We start from the raw sequence: 21,589 nt of genomic DNA on the forward strand, positions 1-21,589 counted from the left end.
CCTCCACCAGTACAACAAAAAATAAAGAAAGCAGCGCGTGAACCTTCTATAAACTGTCTACATAATCAACATGCTAACAAGATATCCGGTATTTACCTAGTGCTGCTCAGTATAAAAATCTTATCCTTTCCAACTATTTCTTGGGTATAAATCAAACGTTGATGAGTTACACTGTATGGAAAGTCACTATTTGGAGAACAAAAAAAGGATTGTTATTTGCAGAGACAACCAGCCTGACAACCTTTGTCCATGCAGAAAAGGATTGTGCAATTTTCCCTGTATCCAAAACACATCCGAACCAATCATGCATTCATAATAAACTCCATAGCCCTGCTCTCTTTTAAATCACAAACATTCACAACTTCAAATCACTTTTAAGTATTTTTACAAATGAATACCTCTTTGTTTGATTTGGCCGGGCCCTTTCAATTCAGAAATAGACTTCTCTTCAACAAAAATAAAAGAAAGGAAAAAAACCCAAGCACTTCATAGCAATGAATCATTATCCTTGAAAATTCCAAAGTAAACTTTTTATTATACAACTCAAACAACGGCTCAATGAGGTGCCTCTCATCCAGTGTTTAATATCAAAATGAAGCCAACCATGTCAGTGTAGACCTTTTGTTTACACCGGTAAAAGCGGCTGAGCATGCCCACTGAACCTCGATTCTTCAAAGCATTCCCTTTTTAGGGTACCGCAATGTTAAATTTCAAACCTAACATTTTCTACAGGCCTACATTCTAGTTGGTTCTATCATTCAATAGAGTCTTTGCTTTATCTTGATTGGGTTTCTGAGGTTTTCAATTCACTCTTTGAATTACTCCGAAGAATCTAATGTATGCCCTCATCAACAAAATTTAACGAGTCACAGGGGGCAAGTGTGAATGTCCCTCAATATTATTAGTAACACACATAAGATTTAGAGGCCGAGAAAACAAACACGTCTCATTTACAGCCCGCATAATCTCTCGTTCAACTACACCACAGAAGCGCAACTGACCCGACCCACACACGCAAACACAAACCGTGGTCCTCCACGGACGACCGCTGGCGTAACCATCCAGAGCACATTTCCAATCCGCTGCCAGCTTGGCTTAGCGTTGAAAAGGCGTGAGCGGTTAAGACTCCTGGTTATGAATCACCGTAGCGATTGTCATAACCCTGTAATCTGGTGTATTATAGCCCTATCACCCCGTGGCAGATGCTGCTCACTGTAACAACCCTACTACTCACTCCTTCAACAACTCCCAGCCCCTCACCTACAAATCTCAGCTCACACAAACTAGATACTTTGTAGCAAATATAGGATCAGCCCATGAGGCCCCCCTCCCCCTTCTGACAACCAAGGCAAGCTAGACCAATGATTACTGGAATATAACGGCTAGGAGCTATTAGTTTAAGGCACCTCTATCCCTCAACCCTAGAAAGGGGGAGATCACAATACAGTAACAACTCCTACTATAAAACGCTATGTGAAATCAAAGGGAGATAATCCATAATCTCAGTAGCTGGAGCTACAATCCAAACCAACCTGTCTTAGAAAACAACATTTCAAAACACATCATCTTGTAGATACATACAATTCTTAGATGATGCTGTTTTTGAAAAATTTACAATTTTTGTTTTGCATATAAGCTGTGGACAATGCACAAGATACATGCTACATGCAAAATTGTATGTATGGCTGATGGACGTGAGATAATGTCGGGTTCCACATGACAAACCATTTTTAGTTTTAAATTTACTGCCATGTATCATTGGCTGATTTGTATGTGTGCAATACTTCACTTTCATGAATCTATACAACAAAATAGCACAAAAAAAATAACTTAATTTAAAAACTCATCCTTAACAAAATTACCATGTCCTAGTTCAAAATTGATTTTCGAGCAAAAATCTAAATTCTAGTAACAAGTCAAACATTAATGCTTTATCAAACTGTTTATTTTCAAATTCCATTTCTCTTCTTTTCAGATTAAAACCATTTCCTAATGATCCCCACTTAAATGTTTTAAATGACAATGCCCTGATTACCCAGACAATGTTCTAATTACTCAAAAATGTGCTCTAAAATTAAATTTTTCTAATTTTAGATTTCTGACAAACCCAATTGATTATAAGCCTCATTGACATAACTCTCGGATAAATTGGCCTGAAACAATATTTTAAAAACACACACTATTGATTGTTCTTCCACTGTTTTTGTCATGTCGATTCCAGAAAAATAAAACAAAACAAAAGACACCGAGATTGCACAACCTTGAAGGAAACAACATGCAAAGCCGATTATTAATACCAATTAATGAAATCATTGTAATTAATCTACGCTTGACCCACTTGCCTTGGTTGACCTAATTCATTTAGAACATTAATATATGGCAAACCGATACAGTAACACGCCGGAACGACACGTTTGAGTTCCTGTTATATTTGTGAAGACATGACAGACGCAATTAATAAAACTCATCGTTTTATTATTGAATAGCTTTGCCTCTAAATATTTTAAGCATCACCTAAAAAAAAAACAGAAGGAAAAAAAAACCTCCCACGCAGGCGTCACCTGCAGGCAATGACAGGGACCACACATACTAAACAAGCACAAATATTGTTTTCCAATATGGCAATAATTATGGCCATAGCTGAAACAAAATAAAGTCCAGCCGGTCTTATAATTTGTCACTGCTGTGGAATTCAGTTTCGAGTTAAACAAATGCTACCATCAGTTAATGTTGATGCTTCCTACAAAAAAAAATATAATGATTAAGTTCACCTGATCTCTCGTACTCTAATTTTATTTCTCTTCAATTCTGCATCCTCATATATTTTTTCCCCATTTATCCTAAAAATCTTAACATTATCAAATCTAAATACAATCCAAATGCCAGTTGATGAATACACAAATTCAACAAACAACTTTAAAAACTGCCATCAGAAGTTCACAACAACAACAAAACCACAATTCATCATCTCTGCAATCCTGCATCTTAATTTGCATCCCTCAAAGAAGGGCTTGTTTCGCTCTTCATTATTTTTTTCCTCTTTTCCACCTTTTTTTTTTTGGAATAATTAACAGCGGGACCCCCGTGGACCCTCTCAGATGAGAGTAAGCCATGTCTAATTAATCAAGCTCCAGAGTGATTAATGTATGATTTTAAGAGCAGATGGCATCAATGTCTTGTTTGCTAACCAAGAGCCTGCGTTTGACGTCCAAGGAATCTGCTCAGGCACCTTAGGGGGTATAGCGGGGAGAGAGACACAGAATGAGAGAGCGAGAGAGAGAGAGAGGGGGGGCGGCACACAGCGGCTTGATGCTCTAACAAGAGTCAGCTTCGTTAATCAAACTGTCGCCCATGGCTCGGGAAACAATAGAAAGAAAACAAAAGGAACTCAAAGAAACGTTATAGCAACTACTTTGTATATTAGGGGGGATTCACAGATTTTTTTTTTTTATTACAAATTTTCCTTAAATTGCAGGAAGTGCAATCGGGGTATACTTGTCATGAGGTGGATCGTTTGTGAATAACCAAAAAAAAAAATCACATTTTAATTCAAGGAAATGTTATGAATATTTTGCTGCAGACTTTTTGCGAGGGAATTTGCCTCAAACTAAAAAAAGGAAACTAAAGAAAATTTCTCGCAAAGTGGACTTTACTGTTTTATCAGGGATGAGATTAGATAAATATTACAATTCAGAAAAATAGCTTGCAGGTGTGCATTCGTCTTATTCTTGACCCAGAAACAGTTCAGGAGGTTTACAGAGTCTGTGCACAGCTAAAAATAGGTTCGGGCAAATTCTTTCTCTGTTTGTTGACTGTTTCTCTTTTGTCGTAGAAATTTTGAAAGCCCCAGAAGATTTTAAGCAAAATCTTGAGAAATCACACACCCATTTTATTTGGCGTGAGATTATAGAGCTGCGACAAATCTCTTTATTGGAGGTTAAAGCCATTGGACCCTTTCGGTACAGAAAAAAAAAAAAAGTTCACAGATTTACAAATAATTTACAGGGTTTACAGAAGGTAATGGTGAAAGACTTCTCTTGAAATATTAGTCCATGAAATGCTTTACTTTTTGAGAAAACGGTAAAACAATATAAATTCTCGTTAACGAGAATTACGGATTTGTTATAAACACATGTCATGACACGGCGAAACGCGCGAAAACAGGAGTGGGTTTTCCCGTTATTTTCTCCCGACTCCGATGTCCGATTGAGCCTAAATTTCCACAGGATTGTTATTTTATATATAAGTTGTGATACACGAAGTGTGGGACTTGGACAATACTGTTTACCGAAAGGGTCCAATGGCTTTAAGAGTCCCTTCAACAAAAATAGAACCCACCAGATAAATTATTTAACAACAAATTTGCTTAAAATTCTCAGACAGCAATGATAAAATAGCAACCTTTTCTGCTATGTAAAATTATACATCAAATCAAATACCTTTTGGCTCACTATACAAAAACACTGAGCACAAAATCATTCGTCGACAAACAAACTAAAACTTGGGAATCGACCAAATTTTCAGAACGAACCTCTGGGAATGTTTTCTTAATTCATTAGATCAAGTAAATGTCAAGCTTTTTAGCTCTCTAAGTTGGCTTCACATCATACTCTTTTATGGATTTTATTTTAGATGATTAAGAAAACACCATTCAGAGCGTCTACAAAAACAACTTTTTAATGGGTATGAAGAAGGTGTTTATTATCCTCCTGTTTAACTGTTTTTCACTGACGACCTTCTTTAAAATCTATCCTACATCGCTTAAAATGGAGGGGAAACTTTAATAAGATGAGGACTTCAAGTGACTGGCGTTGGCTTCTTCGGTTTTTCACTGAAATTGTTTCGGCCCTGACAACATCGCTTGATTACACAGCCGATGCGGTCACGCTTGGTTAGGTTTGGTTTCGACCCAAGAGTAGGAGACACAAACGACATCTGCTGAGCAATGATGTCACGGGGTCAAGGTTTATCACTGGTTAAATGAACAAATTAATTCCAGGGGACTACGCAGAGCCTTTGCTTGACTACTTTAACTTGGTCGGTTGACCTCCCCCCCCCCACCCCCTTCCTCAAACACAAATGCAAAAGAAAACAAAAAGGTGTGTGTTTAACCATGGCATTTTGAAAGTAAAGGAACTTGGAAAAGGGGACTCTTTGGGTTTTTGTTGGTGTGAGTTCTATCAATAGAATTTCATCGCAAAAAAAAGTTGTTGATAATAATAATTATTATAATATTTAACAAAAAAATTTAAAAATGGGGGAATTAGTTAGAGAAAAAAGAGAGAGTTTTAAATCTCCCCCCCCCCAAAAAAAAAACCACTTAAATAATCTGATGTCTAGTGTGACCACATCATCTGAAAAAAAAAATGGCTACGCAGTTGAAGCCTTAGGAATTACTCAACAACCATTTCAACCAGGAAAAGCCACAAAAGCCAACACTGAAAATCCCAGAATATTCCACAAAATTGTCTGACAGCAACGATCTGATTTCAGCATTATTAGCCACTTACTGGTCGCATCAGAATTCATAAACTCTGCCCTTAACAAGAACCACTCAGGAAAATATTTCCATCTCAAGAAGATTGTGTTATTGAGTAATTCAGAAATGTATAATGGAAATCCCTTATTTGGACAACAAAATGAATTTTTTTTTGTTCTTATGAATAATAATATTAACCCTTGGATTATATCACAGATGAAACTTAAATAATTGTAAACTGTTCTTACCCTGAAATGGTTTGATAATTTGAATGAAATGGAATTATTCAACCTCTAACATACCTCCAAGTAACATGCAGTAAAAGCCTGACAAATAAAAAGCAAAGCAAAAAACGGGGGAAGGGGGTGGAGTAGAGAGTGACAGTACACACAAAAATGATGAGAATCTTGCATAGTTCAATCACCTACATAAAAGAGAAGAGGGAAAAAACTCATCTTTGAAATGACAAAAACCCCTGACAAGATTTGCCATCAAATCACACATGGGGATGAACTGGAGACATACTTTTAAATTTTCACCCGTTCTTTCTTCCTTTAGAGTGTGGGGGGTAGGGGACAGAGTACAGCTTTGTGCCTGCTGGAGTACGTTTACAAGCCGAGGTAATTTAGCTCACATCGCTCAAGGCGGACCGAAATAGGAGCTTTGGCATCTGGACTAGTGAAGCACTCGTTTGCTATTTCCTAATTAGGCTACTCAGCACCTGCCTTCTCCAAAGTATGTCCGAATAATTAATTTTTGAGAAAACAGTTGCGGCTGGATTTAACTTCTGTTGTCTAGGTAACGGATGACTGCATTGGATTAGGCAGTTTGTCTTCGTGCAGGAATTTCAACTTGGGTTATGGATTTAAAAAGACGTGGAACAAATTTTTAGTATTCATTAAATAATTAACGCTGCATACTTTGCTAGATGAAATTTATTCCTTAATTATCAAACACTAATTAGACGGATATTATAAGAAAAACATAACTGGGGCGGAGGAAGAAAAACCTAGCTTAGGTTCAAAACATCTCATTAATTGAAAGGCAGTCTTGTTTGTGACCAACTCAGATATAAATACTTATATCAAATACCTTAATGTTGATTCATTTGAGTACTACGGCTAAGACAAATGTGCAGAAAGAAAAACGTAGATTCAAGAGCTCTCCATCAAATTGCGTCCTAACTCCAAAATACCGATTTGTAAAACAGCCAGTCTGAGGTGTGTATTATTTTATTCAGTCCATTTCCACGGATAAGAAGAAAAGGATAGTATTTTCTAAACTTTACCGTTGGGGTGAATTAAGAAGGCAAAAGGAAAAAAAATCTTTTCTATTTATTATAAACTTCCTTTTGGAAAAGACTTTAATTTCTGATTTCAATAAAGGCCACCCCTGCAGTCGTAAAAGCAATTTGCACTAGCCTAACAGTAATCAGGGGGAGAATAATTCTTCATCTCTTCTCTTGATTACAAAAAGCTTTGTTTAGTCACAGTTGCTCTTTTTTTTCTTTCACCAGGAGTAGAAGAGCTGGAGGTAGTTGGGGTTAAGGGAGGGACGAGGGGGTAACGACTGAGAGTAGAGGAGTAGATAAGGAGTGTACAAACATACCCTCCCACATCGCCAGTTTACCGTTAAAAATTGGCCTGCGAAAATGCCATTACGTTGCATGAAATCCTCATTGCGTATCGTCACTGTTGGATCTCCAATTAGACCAAGATATGAGTTTTGTAATCGGAGGCCGCTAGGCACATCCCGTTCTGCCCACTAAAAATGAGCACTGGGAATGCAGATGCAACTCTGAGGTGCGTCACTGACCATTATCCAATGGTAATCGGATCCTCCAGGGTAGCCAAGTGCGGCTATGGGATAACTGACAGTGTGAAGAAGCAACAAATAAGACACGCCGAAGACATACATTTTTTAAAGGTTTTATGTATCATTTGTATAGATTATCACCTCTCATATTACATGGCTGGTAGCACCATTTGCTTTTACTCTAATTCTAGAGTAAATATTCCGGCATTTTTGTGTTATTAATTTTTTTCTTTTTTCTTTTTCTGTCTCCCCAGCCAGTTTCAAGTATTTTCCATCAGACTTGAAAGCGGAGTATTAAATTATATTGGGTTTCTTAGTCCCATTTGCTCCGTGCGCATTTTCGGCTAATTGGATATGCAAAACGTGCATCTAACCCAAGCATCAGACGTTTTCCTTATCGGGGTTTTTAGTTGCAAGAGAAATTTTCCTTTGATCCAGTGCAGCGGGGAGTCGTTCCTTAATGAATGATGACGCACATGTGGTCACGTCCCAGTGAAAAACACCATCAGTGCTAATTGCCCTACCCCTGTAATGCCTGCATAATTACTGTACAGTGCACAAGGCAATGGGGACTCCTTTTGTGTATATAGCATAATGGATTTCTATTCACTCGCCCCGCCGTGCGAGTCATTTCCATTAATGAGTTTTCTGACACAAAACCAGGCATGAACAAAGGCCCAGCGAAATCAGAGAGGCAGTCCGAGGCAGAAGAACAAAGGCACGGCGTACAATCTGTGCACAGGGCACAGTGCCACTTCAGTCAGGCCTTACGACGTTATACACACGAACAGGAACAAATCACAACCCACTGTTCTCCATTCTTATTCAACGGCCTGAGATTGCTCTCTCTCCCTCTCTCCATAGATTCAACCCCCCTTCAAAAAGAATGAGTCCTCACAAATTACTTTTTCCCCCTTTTCCTTCTTCTTCTTCTTCTTCCCCTTAGCCTCCCTACCCACTGATCATCTTTGCCTTGGTCAAGATGCAAAATTAATAAATCACACCTGGCAAGAGGGATGAGCTTTGGGGCATTCATCAAGCAACGATAATTGGATTCTAGATTTATCAACCAACATATCGAAATTCATCTCAGGCTGGCCTCGTCCAAGGCCACACTAATGTAACGGTGCTTGCACTAATTAATGCCACAAGATTGCTCGATGACGCATCTCCACCAAACGGAATGAACACACACACACACACAAAAATTACATTTTTTCTAGGTCAAGCAGTTTGTTTTGGCAAATATATCCTTCTTAATAGAAATTGGTGGACTATCCCGCGATACGGAAACAAAAAATACATCCAGCCCCTGGAATCCAATCTATTACTTAATACCAGCACAATCCACAATTCCAACGGACCGTTCCAATTTACCCCCGGTATTATTTAGCAGACGGCCGTATGCACATTCAACTGCACGTAAATCTGTGCTACTACAACAACCGCAAAGGGATATACCCTCTGCTCATGCATGCATTGACAGTGCAGCACGTCCATGTAAATGTAAACTGAGCCTACAATGTAGGACTTTGCTTCAATACAAACAAGATTCTTTAACAAGGATTAGCCCAATAAATCATTTCAATACGCCTCTCTTCATATCCACTTTGAAATCGTATAATAATAATAAAATGAATTCCTCCACACTTCCAAAAAGCCAATCTCACTTGCAAAACATGTGTCTGTCAGTTCCAAATAGTTCCCCAACACAAAAGCACAGCACGCACCTTTACAATACACAACTTTAAAAAAGCTCTTCTAAATCCAGGGGACACTATTGAATTAGCCAAACTGTATACCCTCCCCCTGCAACAAGGACAGCCTTGTGTTTGTGTGTTTTTGTTATGGAAGTTGACCAGACATTGTAGAAAATCACAGTCAATGGCAACTGTATATTACCCATCAACCCTGACTGTCAACAGTTCAGCTATATGAGGGTCCGAGGCCAGACACGGCAGTCTAGCCGTTTATGCAGCTGGTGGAGATAGCTCCCGCTTCTCTATAACCAAGGAAAGCATTAGTGCACTCATACTACGAATATGCAGAACATGTGACAACAGTGCTATTACAGAATTTATACATATGTAAGTAGGAGTCATTGATTAACACAAACATGGCAAACCAATGACAATGGCACTGACAATGACAACTATTGCCAAGACTGTTCATTAACAATCAGAATCTATCCCCAAACACTCTTGACTGTACACCGCCACCCTGATCCAACATCCATACATCCCGATCAGAAAGATGGTATAGTTGCAAAGAGATCAGACAGCCAATGGTTAGTTACATCACTGGATTGCAGATTTATACCTCACCCAAATCCAATTCCCACTACCATTACTTATCCCTCCCCCCTCTTTGTCTAAAGGCGCCCCCTTCCCTCCGGACTCAATTCAAGTCTCTCTCTCTCTTAGCAAACAAGGGAATAATTTATTTTAGAAGAGTACATTTATCCGTAACCTCTGAAAACCATAAGTCAACCTTCCTTACCCTTGCAGATTTTTATGTTTTGCCCAAAAGATAACATTCTAAACAGGAGGGTTTTGGAATTAATAAGTTATCCTTTTAACCAACAACAACTAAAAGCAGATCAAGTGAAAACATTTCTGGGTGTAACAAATGCATTTGTACTTCCAAACATTGACATTTAGCTGTAGTGTATGAATCACTCCAAATGTTTATTTAGCTTTAGCGCAATTTGAATTTCATTTTTATGCAAATCTTGTGGGGGCAAAAAAAAGGGCTGGGGGGTCATCTTACCCTAGCCACTCCCCCTCTAACATTGCAAAAAGAGAATCTTTTATTAGCTTATCTCATGTCGTCAAGCTTCAGTCAGTGCCGTTACTATTATTTCCCACGGAAATTCAGTTGCACAAATTGCACAATTTTTGCGTGTCTGTGATATCCATTTAAAAGAGTCCATCATTAACAGTTCGCCAAACCATTAATCACAGTCAAGGACGAGTCCGTCTCAATAAACAACAAGACGAAAACATGAAAAAATAATAATAATAATAATACGGTTTCCTCATCTGAATTAAGACTTGTGTTTGTTATCTGATTCACTTATCTTAACGTCAGTTTGTTTATGAGGTTGGGGGTTTGTTTTGAGAAATGGTATGAGAAAAAAGAAAAAGAAGAAAAAAAAACAGTTAACGACACTAACACTAGTATTAGTAATTGTCAAAGTCCAGTATTCTCACTTTGTGTATATCAACGTATGCAGTAACTAACTTGTGAAAATTTGGGCTCGATTGGTCGTCGTCAGAGTTGCGAGAAAACTATGGGGAAAAAAAACACCCTTTTCACACGAAGTGTGCTTCCAGATACTTGATTTCGAGACCTCAAATTCTAAATCTGAGGTCTCTAAATCAAATTCGTGGAAAATTACTTCTTTCTCAAAAACTACGTCACATCTCTCAAGGCCGTTTCCCACAATGTTTTATACTATCAACCTCTCCCCATTACTTGTTATCAAGTAAGATTTTATGCTATTAATTAATGTGAGTAATTACCAATAGTGTCCAGTGTCTGTAAGTAATAATCTTGTGGACTGTATCCCAATGGTGAGTATTCCCAGGTGAATTATAATTTGACAAAATTAAAATAAAAACTGATCTAAAATCAGGGTTCTCCCCAGGTTTTTTATCAAAACTGTGGGACATTCTGGACCAAAATTTTTGAGGTTGGCCGAAGCACTCTAAATTGAAACAAGGTCTTTGGAATGTTTTCTACTTGATGCTCATTTTAGTTTAAAAAACCTATTTCGCAATCAAGAACATTCTATGTGGTTCTTTCTCTAAATTGTAGCTGGTAACCAAAACTGATAACATTTACTTTCTTGAAAACACTTCCGATTTAAATTATGTACTCTTCCAAACAACAGTTTTGATCATTCTTTAAATGAGCTAATGTAAAACATAAGGCTTGAACACATTATGTCTGATCGGACCCCAAAATACTTTATTTTTATTTTTATTCTTAACATAAATAGATCCGTCCTAGTGACATCTGGAACAAGGTACAATCCAAAATCGTCATGTTTGAATTCCCTTTTTGAGGTTACCAGACATTTCCTGTCTGAAATGTTTGTACATTCAGTACGTCCATTCTTCATACCAATCCATAGATTGTCAGAAAACCCACAACTGCTTGCCACTAAAAAAGGTCTAATGATACGAATCAAGAGACCATGTCTATCTATATAAAGCTTCACAATTCGTCTACACTTATTTAAGAAGGTATGATACCCTCCAGTAATATAGCACTTAGAGATTTCTAATTTTTCTAATTTTTTTACATCGCACCGAAGAAGTTTATCTCGTCAGTCAAAGTGCCGCTCATTTACTCCCATCAGATAGTGAGTGGGTGCCAGAGCTGGCCCAGCAGGGAGGGAGGTGGCCCACCGACTCCTCCTCCTCAACAAGCCCGAACAAGAAGCCCGTCAGCATTCTTCAAGTAAAACCCTGTTTCTCTTATTTCTTGTGGTCCGTGAAGGCCCTGTCCCCTTGTCCCTCTCTATTATCCTCTCATGATTCGATCAAAATTACTCGCCACCCCTGCTGGGTTTTCAACCCAAAGTCTCTTTTATGTACTCTCTTCGTTTCAAAAATCTTCCCCCTCTGGTTAAGTTTCTAATTTTTTGTTCTTTCCGTTCTTCCTCGGGAGTTTCCAAGACTTCTTCTCTGATTTTTTTTCTCTTCTTTTTGTGTATGTGCTGGATTGCCGTAGGCTTGTATAAGGTATGTCCCAAACATGGGTTTGACTAGTTTTGTAACACAGCGGGGTAGGCCAATCGGCCGGTACAACAATTACCACACAGCTGGACTGAGTCTCTTACAAACTCGATTACACAAACACAGCCCTTCAAAAAAATATAATACATATATATATATGAAAAACTATTTTTTACAAATTGTTTGTTTTCCCCTGTAAAATATTTCTAGCTTCCTGATGAAGTTTCAGTCACTCGGTAAAGACCTTATGAATTTCCACAATATTATTGTCACATTATTATTCTGTCTCTCCCTTAGGATGTATAAACACAACATTTATGAAGACAAATGTTTATGGAAGAAGTAACAGAGCTCCAAACTTAATACTCATCTGTATGTATTTATACATGATTGCTTATTTCTGGAAATTAAACTGGCCACAATAACAACACCATACGTAACTATTCCCTAAACACCTTACGAGACCATTTGGGGAAAGAATTTGCATTCTTAGGGCTGTATGCTTTGTTTTTGAAAGCGCAAGGGCACCAAGGCATTTTCTTCTTGGTAAAGGGCACCCTATGATGAAATTGCAAATTTGTACTAGAGCATTTCAAGGGCACCAGGGCAATGGCAAGGGGACACTGAGGCAATTGCCTTTGTTGCCTCCGTGAAGTATCAGGACTGCATTCTGGAATACATCTCTATCACCAAACATCCTCAACTTATTTATGAAACGTTTTGTAATATTCCACACACAAAAACACAATGTTTAAGGGATAGAGACATTTAAAAAAAAGTCTTTCGACTTACTCTCTATATATAGATATATTATTTACAGAGTAAATCTATATTTGAAAGTATTTAGTTGAGTTTGTGCATAACCAAATTTGTCACTAACTAACAGCAGGTTTAGAAATCTTCTAACTAACAAGCGTTCACGCCTCTTGTTTAACCGCTCACACTGTTCTTTCCATTAGTTATTGGAAACCACATGTTTACCTCAGAATCACTCACTCAAACAGGCCTTATTTGAATTAAAACTGGTTCTGCAAAAATGCTACAAAACCTACATGTGACCAGTGGTGAATTTCACAAAGAGTTAAGACGAGTCTTAACTCGAGTTTAGGACGAGTAACTTGTCGTATTAGGACTAGCCTTATTAGTTTTGAATATTTCCTGGCACAAGTTCTTAGTTAGGACTAGTCCTAAGTTCTTTTTGAAACAGACCCCAGTATATCTTACCGTCTGTTAGGAACCACTTTCCCCCCAAACACACACAGGGAAATGGCACCCTCTCAAAGGGTAAAACCAAATGCTTTTAAACTCAATCTCAATAGCAGAACACTGAACACCATCATCTACACAGAAAAGACCCAACAAACTCTGAGGGAATTTAAGACAATACTAGACAGTGTATAATTTGTAAGCAGAGTCCCAGCAGGATTTCCACAGCAATTGAAGAAAAACTGTGGGAAAATTGACACCCTGTAGCCCCCAAATATAAGAAACAAAAAGGGGACCCCAAGCCGTGTGGAACACCAGGCCTAAAGGTAAGGTCAATGACATCATGTTTGAATCATGGACCACAGGGCTAGTAGCCCTCCTCAAACTTTTAGTTTTGTTTTGTTAAAACCTCCTGTTTATTTGTTAAGCTATTGAATCTCTAAATTCAAAACTAAAAAAAGAAAAAAAAAAGAAAAAAAAGGGACAAAAAGCTTTACAAATTGTGTTATACAAACTCGGGAAGAAACAAAGTTTTAAGAGTTATTAAGAATCATAGTTCACTTTCAGTACACTTATTCTATCTGGGTTTACAGTCCCTACTTGATTGCATGGTTCCTCCCCCATTTGGGCTTTTCCCTTCCCACAACAGATGGGTTATTAGCACTAACTGTGCTTCCTGGAGGTGTACAATGTGTAGAGACAAAAACACACTCATCAACTGCACTCGCAACTTTTATCATTTTCTTCGCTCCCCATGACAAATGAAATTAAAGCCTATAGATATGTTTCATAAACTTCATGCAGGCTTTGTTTACTCAACATCATATCTGTCCAACGGACAAAATGTTAAACTTTGTTCCCTATTAAGATTCGCAGCTCGAGAGGTTTTGTTTTATGAAACTATCTAAACTTTGTCCCCAATTAGCGCAGACAGGATGCAGAAAGCCAAAGACTCACAAAGGGTCATGGAAATGAATGGATGGGAAGTAAAGAATGTAGTAGTATTTGATGGGTTTATGACACAACTTTATCCAGCCTTAATTACCCCCCCCCCCCAAAAAAAAAAAAAAAAAATGGCCTGTAAAAGTGGTTCAGTCTTTTATACAGAATACAAAATAGACATTCACATGCTCTCACAAATTCCATGTACTCATCAAATATGAAGTGATTTCCCACTAACACCTTCCACGTCTCAGAGCAGCAACAAGACCTTTTGTTATTTCACAGAAAATGAAACTCGCACTTGTGTGGAGAATTGCATTTGTATAGAGTGAATCGCAAAGGTATTGCTTGTAATTTGTACCAGTTGTACATGTATGATGAATAGAAACCTGATTTTTGTCAACCCGAAAAATTATTTTACTTTTTATGAAGTATGACACCAATCAGCGCATCAGGCAAAAGTGATCAATTCAAGTCCTTTCATTTGCACCTCAGACATCCGAATGTCACTTGCATTTTTTTCCCCGCCGTTTATAATCAACATTAAATAATCAGAATCAACAACGAGTTGAAACCAAGGAAGGGCCCAATATACTAAGCAAATAGACTACAGTGGCAAGCATAAATCATTGCTGAAGAGAAAAACTCAAGTAAAGAAAGAGTCTCGAAGTAATCGACTCCATGCCAATTAAGCATTCACAACTTCTCATCGTCATTAACAATTCTGCTCACGGCCTTTTTTCGTTGCACCTTCTTCTTCTAGAGCACTCCAACCTCACTGAATATTCATGAGGTATCTGCCCCATTTGTCTCTACATTTGAGTGATTTATGTAAAGCTTTATCCCATCTGTCAGTTATTCTAAAGTGAGTCGCTACCGTCTTCCTTAACCTCCCCCCCCCCCCCTTCGTGCTTCCGCCCATTGGTCGAGTCGTTCTCCTAGTCCTGACCCAAGGAAATCTCATGCACGATTTGTACTCCTATAAGCCCTTAAGCTTTCTTCAAGTTCAGCATGATCACTACTAGACATTGTCCTACTTGTTTCGTACTATAGAGTAACACAACATGAAGCCTGAGCGGAGGAGGAGGAGAAGGGTCAGGGTAAGGGCCCGATACAAGAGTCAGCAATGACCCAAGGGTATGGTTGGTACTACTACTGATACTGCAGTCCTCTTAAAGATGTTACTGTCTTTCCCACCCAGTGTGTTTATGATTCACCATGGGAAAAGGTCTCGCTGTGGGTTGGAGGATAAACTTAATGGGGTCACAGAGGGAATTATTCTCGATGTGGAAGATGCTTACCATTCCACGTCAGGTCTATTTTTATTTATTTATTTGTTTATTTATTTATTTATTTATTTATTTATTTATTTATTTACTTATTTATTTATTTATTTATTTATTTATTTATTTATTTATTTATTTATTTATTTATTTATTTATTTATTTTGTATAAAATAAAGAAATCACAAATTTCACACATACTCGGTCAAAGTTTTAAACTACAGCTGTTGTATTAAAAAAAAAAAAAAAAAAAAAAACCCGCTCAAACCATTCAGCTGCTAAACAAAAGCTTTGCCAAGTACCAGTGAAGTTTTGGGTTGGTTACAATTTGTGTTGCCATACATCTCTGGAAGATTTCAAACTACGTAACTTGTCCATTTTCTCCAACTTGGTTTGAAAATGGAATTGAGGTTGAACTCTTTTTCAAAACTTGGAGCTGATCTTTCCAAGCACCTCCAGTAACTTTCCTTCCATGCCGATGATCGTTCAATGAAATAACCCCCATCTCTATTAATAAGTCTGGAATGTGCCGTAATTGCATTTGTACAACTGTTCCATTCAATTGGCATTACCGTGTATTAACGGATGGACAGCAAGAATGTCTCACAGTAATTCCATCCAATGCAAAAGAGAAACAGCTAAGATTATTACAAGAATGCGGCTCTTGCATCATTAATATCCCCATGATTTATTTCCGAGAATTTCAGTTAGAGCGTAAACAGGTCATTAGGAATTGCTAGCTGGGACCAAATTTAATAGGACACCAAACGATCCCAGACTCTCATACAAGGCATTCTTGGTTGATGAAAGCCTTACATCTTGGAGGCGAGAGACCGGCATCTTTTTGTTATTCTCTGAAGTTAGTTATTAGCTCTATGAAATCTGGCCCTGGTATTAATTTAACATTATAGTGTCAACAATTATTGTAGAGGACAATCAGATGAAGGTAAAACACCAGTTGTAGAAGGCGCATGGTCACTACTCATCACATGTACGTTTCCTTTGCCCTAAATCCTTGTAACTGATTAACAAAGATTCCTGCCTCAATCTTATAACAAAATCCGGTGACAATTTCCCTTGTCTAGCAGATCAAAACACTACACAAAATGTATCAGTTGTTACTCAAATTTCATCATTTGCTACTCAAAGTTAGCATTCAGTGTGCATCCAAAATGTTTTGTTAAAATATGTTGCTATGCAAAATTGCTAGACGAAATCGTTCCCTGAATTCTTAACCTCCTAAGATAAAGCACCCAAACTGGAGGACTTTGTGTCACAAGCCCTATACCAAACAGCAAATTTCTATCTTGAAATCATGTTATGTTCAGTTTTTCATAACAGGGAAACAATAGCACCAAGTCTCTTATATCAAAATCATTTTGATTGTTGTTTGTGGGGTTTTTTTGCAGTAAGAATTGCAATCAAAAACAGTCACCAGGCGCGCTATATTCCTTCTCAGAACCCCACTCTCCCGACTATATTAATTTGTGAATTGTCTCTTTTAGAAGTAATTCACTGCTCGTCTGAGGGGGAAACTGGCAATTAAAAGGAAATTGCAGGAAATTGGAGATGGCCTAATGATAAACACTCTCAGTCTAAGAGCCCAAATGCTTATCTTGTGGGACACCTTTCGGTAATTGCAGAAATTTTATAATTGATATATCATCTGAAATTCAATCTCTGATTACAGCCAGACTGAATTTCTCAAAAAAAAAAAAAAATGTCTTTGTTAGTTTCTTAAAAAAAAAAAAAAAAAAAAAGTGAATAGTTAATTTTGAATGTACAAATAAATAGTTATCTGGAAACTAAATATTTATGATACACACTATATGATCATCCTTGTCATGTGTTGTTCTGGTTTGGAAAAGATCAGGTGGACAAACTAAAAATAATACATTGTTTGGAAAGTTTCAAATGCTAGGTGCTGTTCTGTCGAACATTTACCCACTTTGTAATAATAATGAAGATCATGAAAAAAAAAACTTTCCAAAGTTGTTTCTAGCGTTAGACAGATTCAACATTCGCCTCTTTTAAACCAACCACGCTCACTCTACAAGTTCAAAAAGTTGAATAAGCTTACAGATGAAAATTTAATGGCGGACAGATAAAATATCTACCGAGACAAACCCAGGAAGACAATTTGAAGTTTACTTACTGTCTTATCACAGATCGGCCACAAATGCACGCAGGGAATCGTTGTGTGTCTCTGTTACTATCACTGTTCGTAAAATGAACCTGCAGAAAATGAAAAACAAAAAAACCCAAAACATCATTCTATTGCTCATTTAAAAAGTTCATCAGTTTTCACTCTCCGACACTTGATCAGCTACATCAATTGTTATAATCAGCAGACACCAAAAGCTGGGGGGAAAAAATTAAAAATCTGCAAAAGAATATAGTTTCTGATTTCAGGAATTATACTTTTTGGCATTAATGAGAAACACTGTTAGAGAGGTATTGAGACCACTTATCATCCCTTCTTCATTAGCAGGCCTGATACTTCACGTATGCAACAAAGGCGATTGCCTCCATGCCCCCTTGTCATTGACTTGATGCCCATGCAATGCTCCAGTAGAAGTTTACAATTTCCTCATAGGGTGCCTTTACCAGGGAGAAAATGCCTCGACGCCCTTGCCCTTTCAAATACGAAACATACAGGCCTGCATTAGATCATTCTCATCTGGAACTCAATTCCGAAGAAGAAAAAAAAACCCGGAGAAACCAACACGAGAACCATGGTTTCGTCTCCACCACATAACACCGCATTCCTCTGACACCATTTTAAAACAAGTATACCAACATACATCAAGCGTCTGCAAAACTTAAAAAGGCTTACCCACAAATTAACAGCACACTACAAAACAATGAACAATCATCACTCATCAGCACCAACAAACTTCCTAGCTGTAAATCATTGGGTAATCATGATTAGGAGGAGTGTTTCCAATCCAAGCAAGGAGCAAATTCCACTAATTGGGGAAGTACAGGTCAAACCTACCCAAACACAACATACAGGGGGGGGGGGCAGGTAATAAAGCCACTAATTTAAGCACCTCTGATGAGAGTAGATAGCCATGCATAAATTCTGTCAATAATTAGCGGTCAATCATTAAACCGGGGACAATTATTTTTCACAAAGGCGCAAGTTCAACAACGCTGCCGTGATATGTCCCACTGCAAGAACTGAGAGAGAGAGAGAGAAAACAACAACCGAAAAACTAGGAGGGTTCCAAAGGTGCTGTTGCATGATTGTGTAATTTAAGAGCTCAGTTGGGCTTTCGATAAGGAACAATTAAGTAGGCAGAGATAACTGGATAATGAAACCACAGGGTTTGTTCAAACACAGAGGCACCGTTATGAAGCTTGTTGTTTTAAGGGCGGCTTAAAGCACGGCTTTAATTTGACACATCTACTGGATAAACAGTTCATTTGCAGAACTGAATCAAATGAAAGAATTTATATGAATAAGTTCATTTTTGAAACAGAGAGTTAATGAATTCTCACCCTCTTGATTTGCCCCAAGCTGGGTAAGCTTTGACAACGACACTTGCTGAAACTTTTCCCCGACTCAACTAGAGAAAACTTAGTGAGTGTCCTCCAAAGTTCACTCTGAAATATATCTCAAAGAGCCACTGTTGTTTAATTCAACTTGAAACTATTTGTCATGAAATCTGTTGCCAATAAAAGGCTAAAGGTTGAAAACTACAAAAGGATAATTCTTCTTCAGAGGACTAATCCTGCCAAGGAAATCAAGTGATAGGCATGGCAAGAAGAAATAAGCTCTAATGAAAGTTTTGACAGCAGTTCGCTGAACTGTCAGCTTTGAGCACGCACCTAAGCCTCAAGATCGCTAGCCTTGCATAAGAAAAGACAAGGGGATGCTCATTAATCTCTTAATCTCCTATCTGATCTAATCCCATTATCTCATCTCAAATCTGCAAACTCCTTAATGAGTGGGAGGTCCAAACGACCAGCAGATTCTAAAAATGGTTCTTTACTTCGTCGCGGGGGAAATTATAGTGTCATAATCTATATGGGCATTCTTATTGAAAAACGCACAACTGTTTCAAGTTGTGAGGCTTGCGCCCTTTTGACACTTCTCAGACAACAGGATGTTCATGAGGAATTAGCGTCTGAAGGAGTCTGGGATTAAGAAAACCGACATGAGAGGGAGAGGTAGACTCTGTTTGAAGTAACGTGACATTCTTGCAAGCTTCCGATGGCATAAACAAGAAGAACGCTTCATTGGGAATGATAACTGAAATATCACTCTGGGTGCTTGGCGTATTGGACTGAAGTAGACATCAGGAATAGAGGCTTCCATCCATGGACCTCTTAGGGTTCATTTCCTGACAGGGAAACGCTAAATCGGTTCGGCTCCGCCTGGAAGTGGGGAAACATTCCTCAGTTTCTTGTTCAACGTCAAAACCCATCAAGACTTTTCTAAAAAGAATCTGTTTGCATGCTAGTAATATTCCCTCGGTGGAGGAAAACTCCAAAAAGTTACTGAGTGAATGTAACAGGTTGAAAGTCCGATCACAAAATGGCCAGTGTGTATAGTATACTCCCCTGCCCACCTACGTGCAGTCTGTTTGTACAGTATGTAACTTGTGATGTAACCTACACAAATACAACACAATCAAGAGTTGTTGACTAAGGTATGATAGTTGCCATGTTTCACCCTTGGTGAAAACATCGTTGAAAAATATGTCAAAAAGACAACATCACAGAATATCTATATATAAAATAAAAAAATTAAAAAAAATTAAAATTGTAATAGGAACCAACAACCGTGACACTCCTCATTGAAACCTCGCCCAACTGACAATTGCTAGCACACAATCAGAAAAAGTTTATCTCTCAGAATTGTGTCTGTATACCCCCAGTGACTCTATGCACTAACCAATCTGTTGTTTCCACACACACTGCTCCATACAAGATTACAACAACCGTTGAGTTATGGAACACAAAACAGATTGATGGCAGTTTGAGGGCAATTCAACCTAGCCTACATGTAAGTACAGACAGACATATTAAAAAAAAAAAAAAAAAAACTCCTGTAACCTGCTGAGCAATTCTATGTCTTTTCACTCACACTGCCCCAGCACACAATAGGTAGTTGATCCCCCTGATTGTATTGGCAACTCTGCATGGCCATTCATTCACTGAAACCAATTTGCATATATAACTTTGCATTCAGTTATCAAGATGCTATGTAACTGCTTTTAGGAAGCTGTGGTCGGTTTTTTTTTTCTCTCCAAATGGTGATCCGGCATTGGGGTTTGTTCAGTCCCGCTCGCCCCTGCTGTGTCGTATCAACCCCTAATCGCTCGACTACTTTCTCTCAGGTTTTCCTGTACATTGTCCAAGCAACTACACACGATTCAAACTATATTATTCAGGAGTCTGAGTGTTCACTCTACTGCTAAAGATAACTTGTTAATACAAGGTACCAGCACACTCCAAAAAGCCAAATTTAAGACTCTATAATGACACTTTTTTTAAAGCCACCTTGAACAAAACGTTTGACCAAGAACAGCCACCTTTTCACTGATATTGTGCCCATGGTCCTACGTATTTCATAGAGCTGTTTAAGCAGTAAATATTGCAAACCGATTCCTTGCTCAGCATGAAACCAGTACACATGAAATGGCATTTTCATCAGTAACCTTATTCTACTAAACATAATTTAGTTGTGCTAAGATACATCCTGTGCTTAACTTAAGCACCTCTATGAAATTGGGCACGGAAGCTACCACATTAATCAGATTACTAGAACTTAAAGCCAAAATGTCAAAACCCTTGCCATTATATTGACAAAAGAACAATCAAAACTAAAATGAAATGGGCCATTGCCAGGCTACAATTGATAAAAAGAACTACAGAAACACCATCCTATTTATTTCAGTGCTAATTACTGCTGTTTGATGGCAAATTCCAGAAGCATTTCCTCCTACCGATGCTGGTTTCCGCCAATGTTGTCGGTTTAGAGGAATTCCCCCAAAACAATGGTGGATTGTTTATACAAAGGAGAATGTTCCTGGTTATGTTAATGTGTACTGGTTGCAGTTAAGTGCTGTTTAATGTACATATGGGTTGCTTTCATCAAATCTGAATAT

The 21,589-nt window shown here is 38.1% G+C and overlaps 1 protein-coding gene across 4 annotated transcripts in view; it reads right to left on the reverse strand.

Annotated features, from left to right (window-relative positions):
• The window catches only part of LOC117289211 (zinc finger homeobox protein 3-like), a 76,742-nt gene that overhangs the window by 18,939 nt on the left and 36,214 nt on the right, over positions 1–21,589 (reverse strand). For all 4 annotated transcript variants that reach the window (XM_033770224.1, XM_033770225.1, XM_033770226.1 and 1 more), the window contains one exon: positions 17,626–17,705. The gene's annotated coding sequence lies outside the window, so the exon portion shown is untranslated. The remainder of the gene's footprint in view (positions 1–17,625; positions 17,706–21,589) is intronic.

Source organism: Asterias rubens, chromosome 4 (assembly GCF_902459465.1).
Source record: "Asterias rubens chromosome 4, eAstRub1.3, whole genome shotgun sequence".
In the NCBI taxonomy this organism is placed as follows: domain Eukaryota; kingdom Metazoa; phylum Echinodermata; class Asteroidea; order Forcipulatida; family Asteriidae; genus Asterias; species Asterias rubens.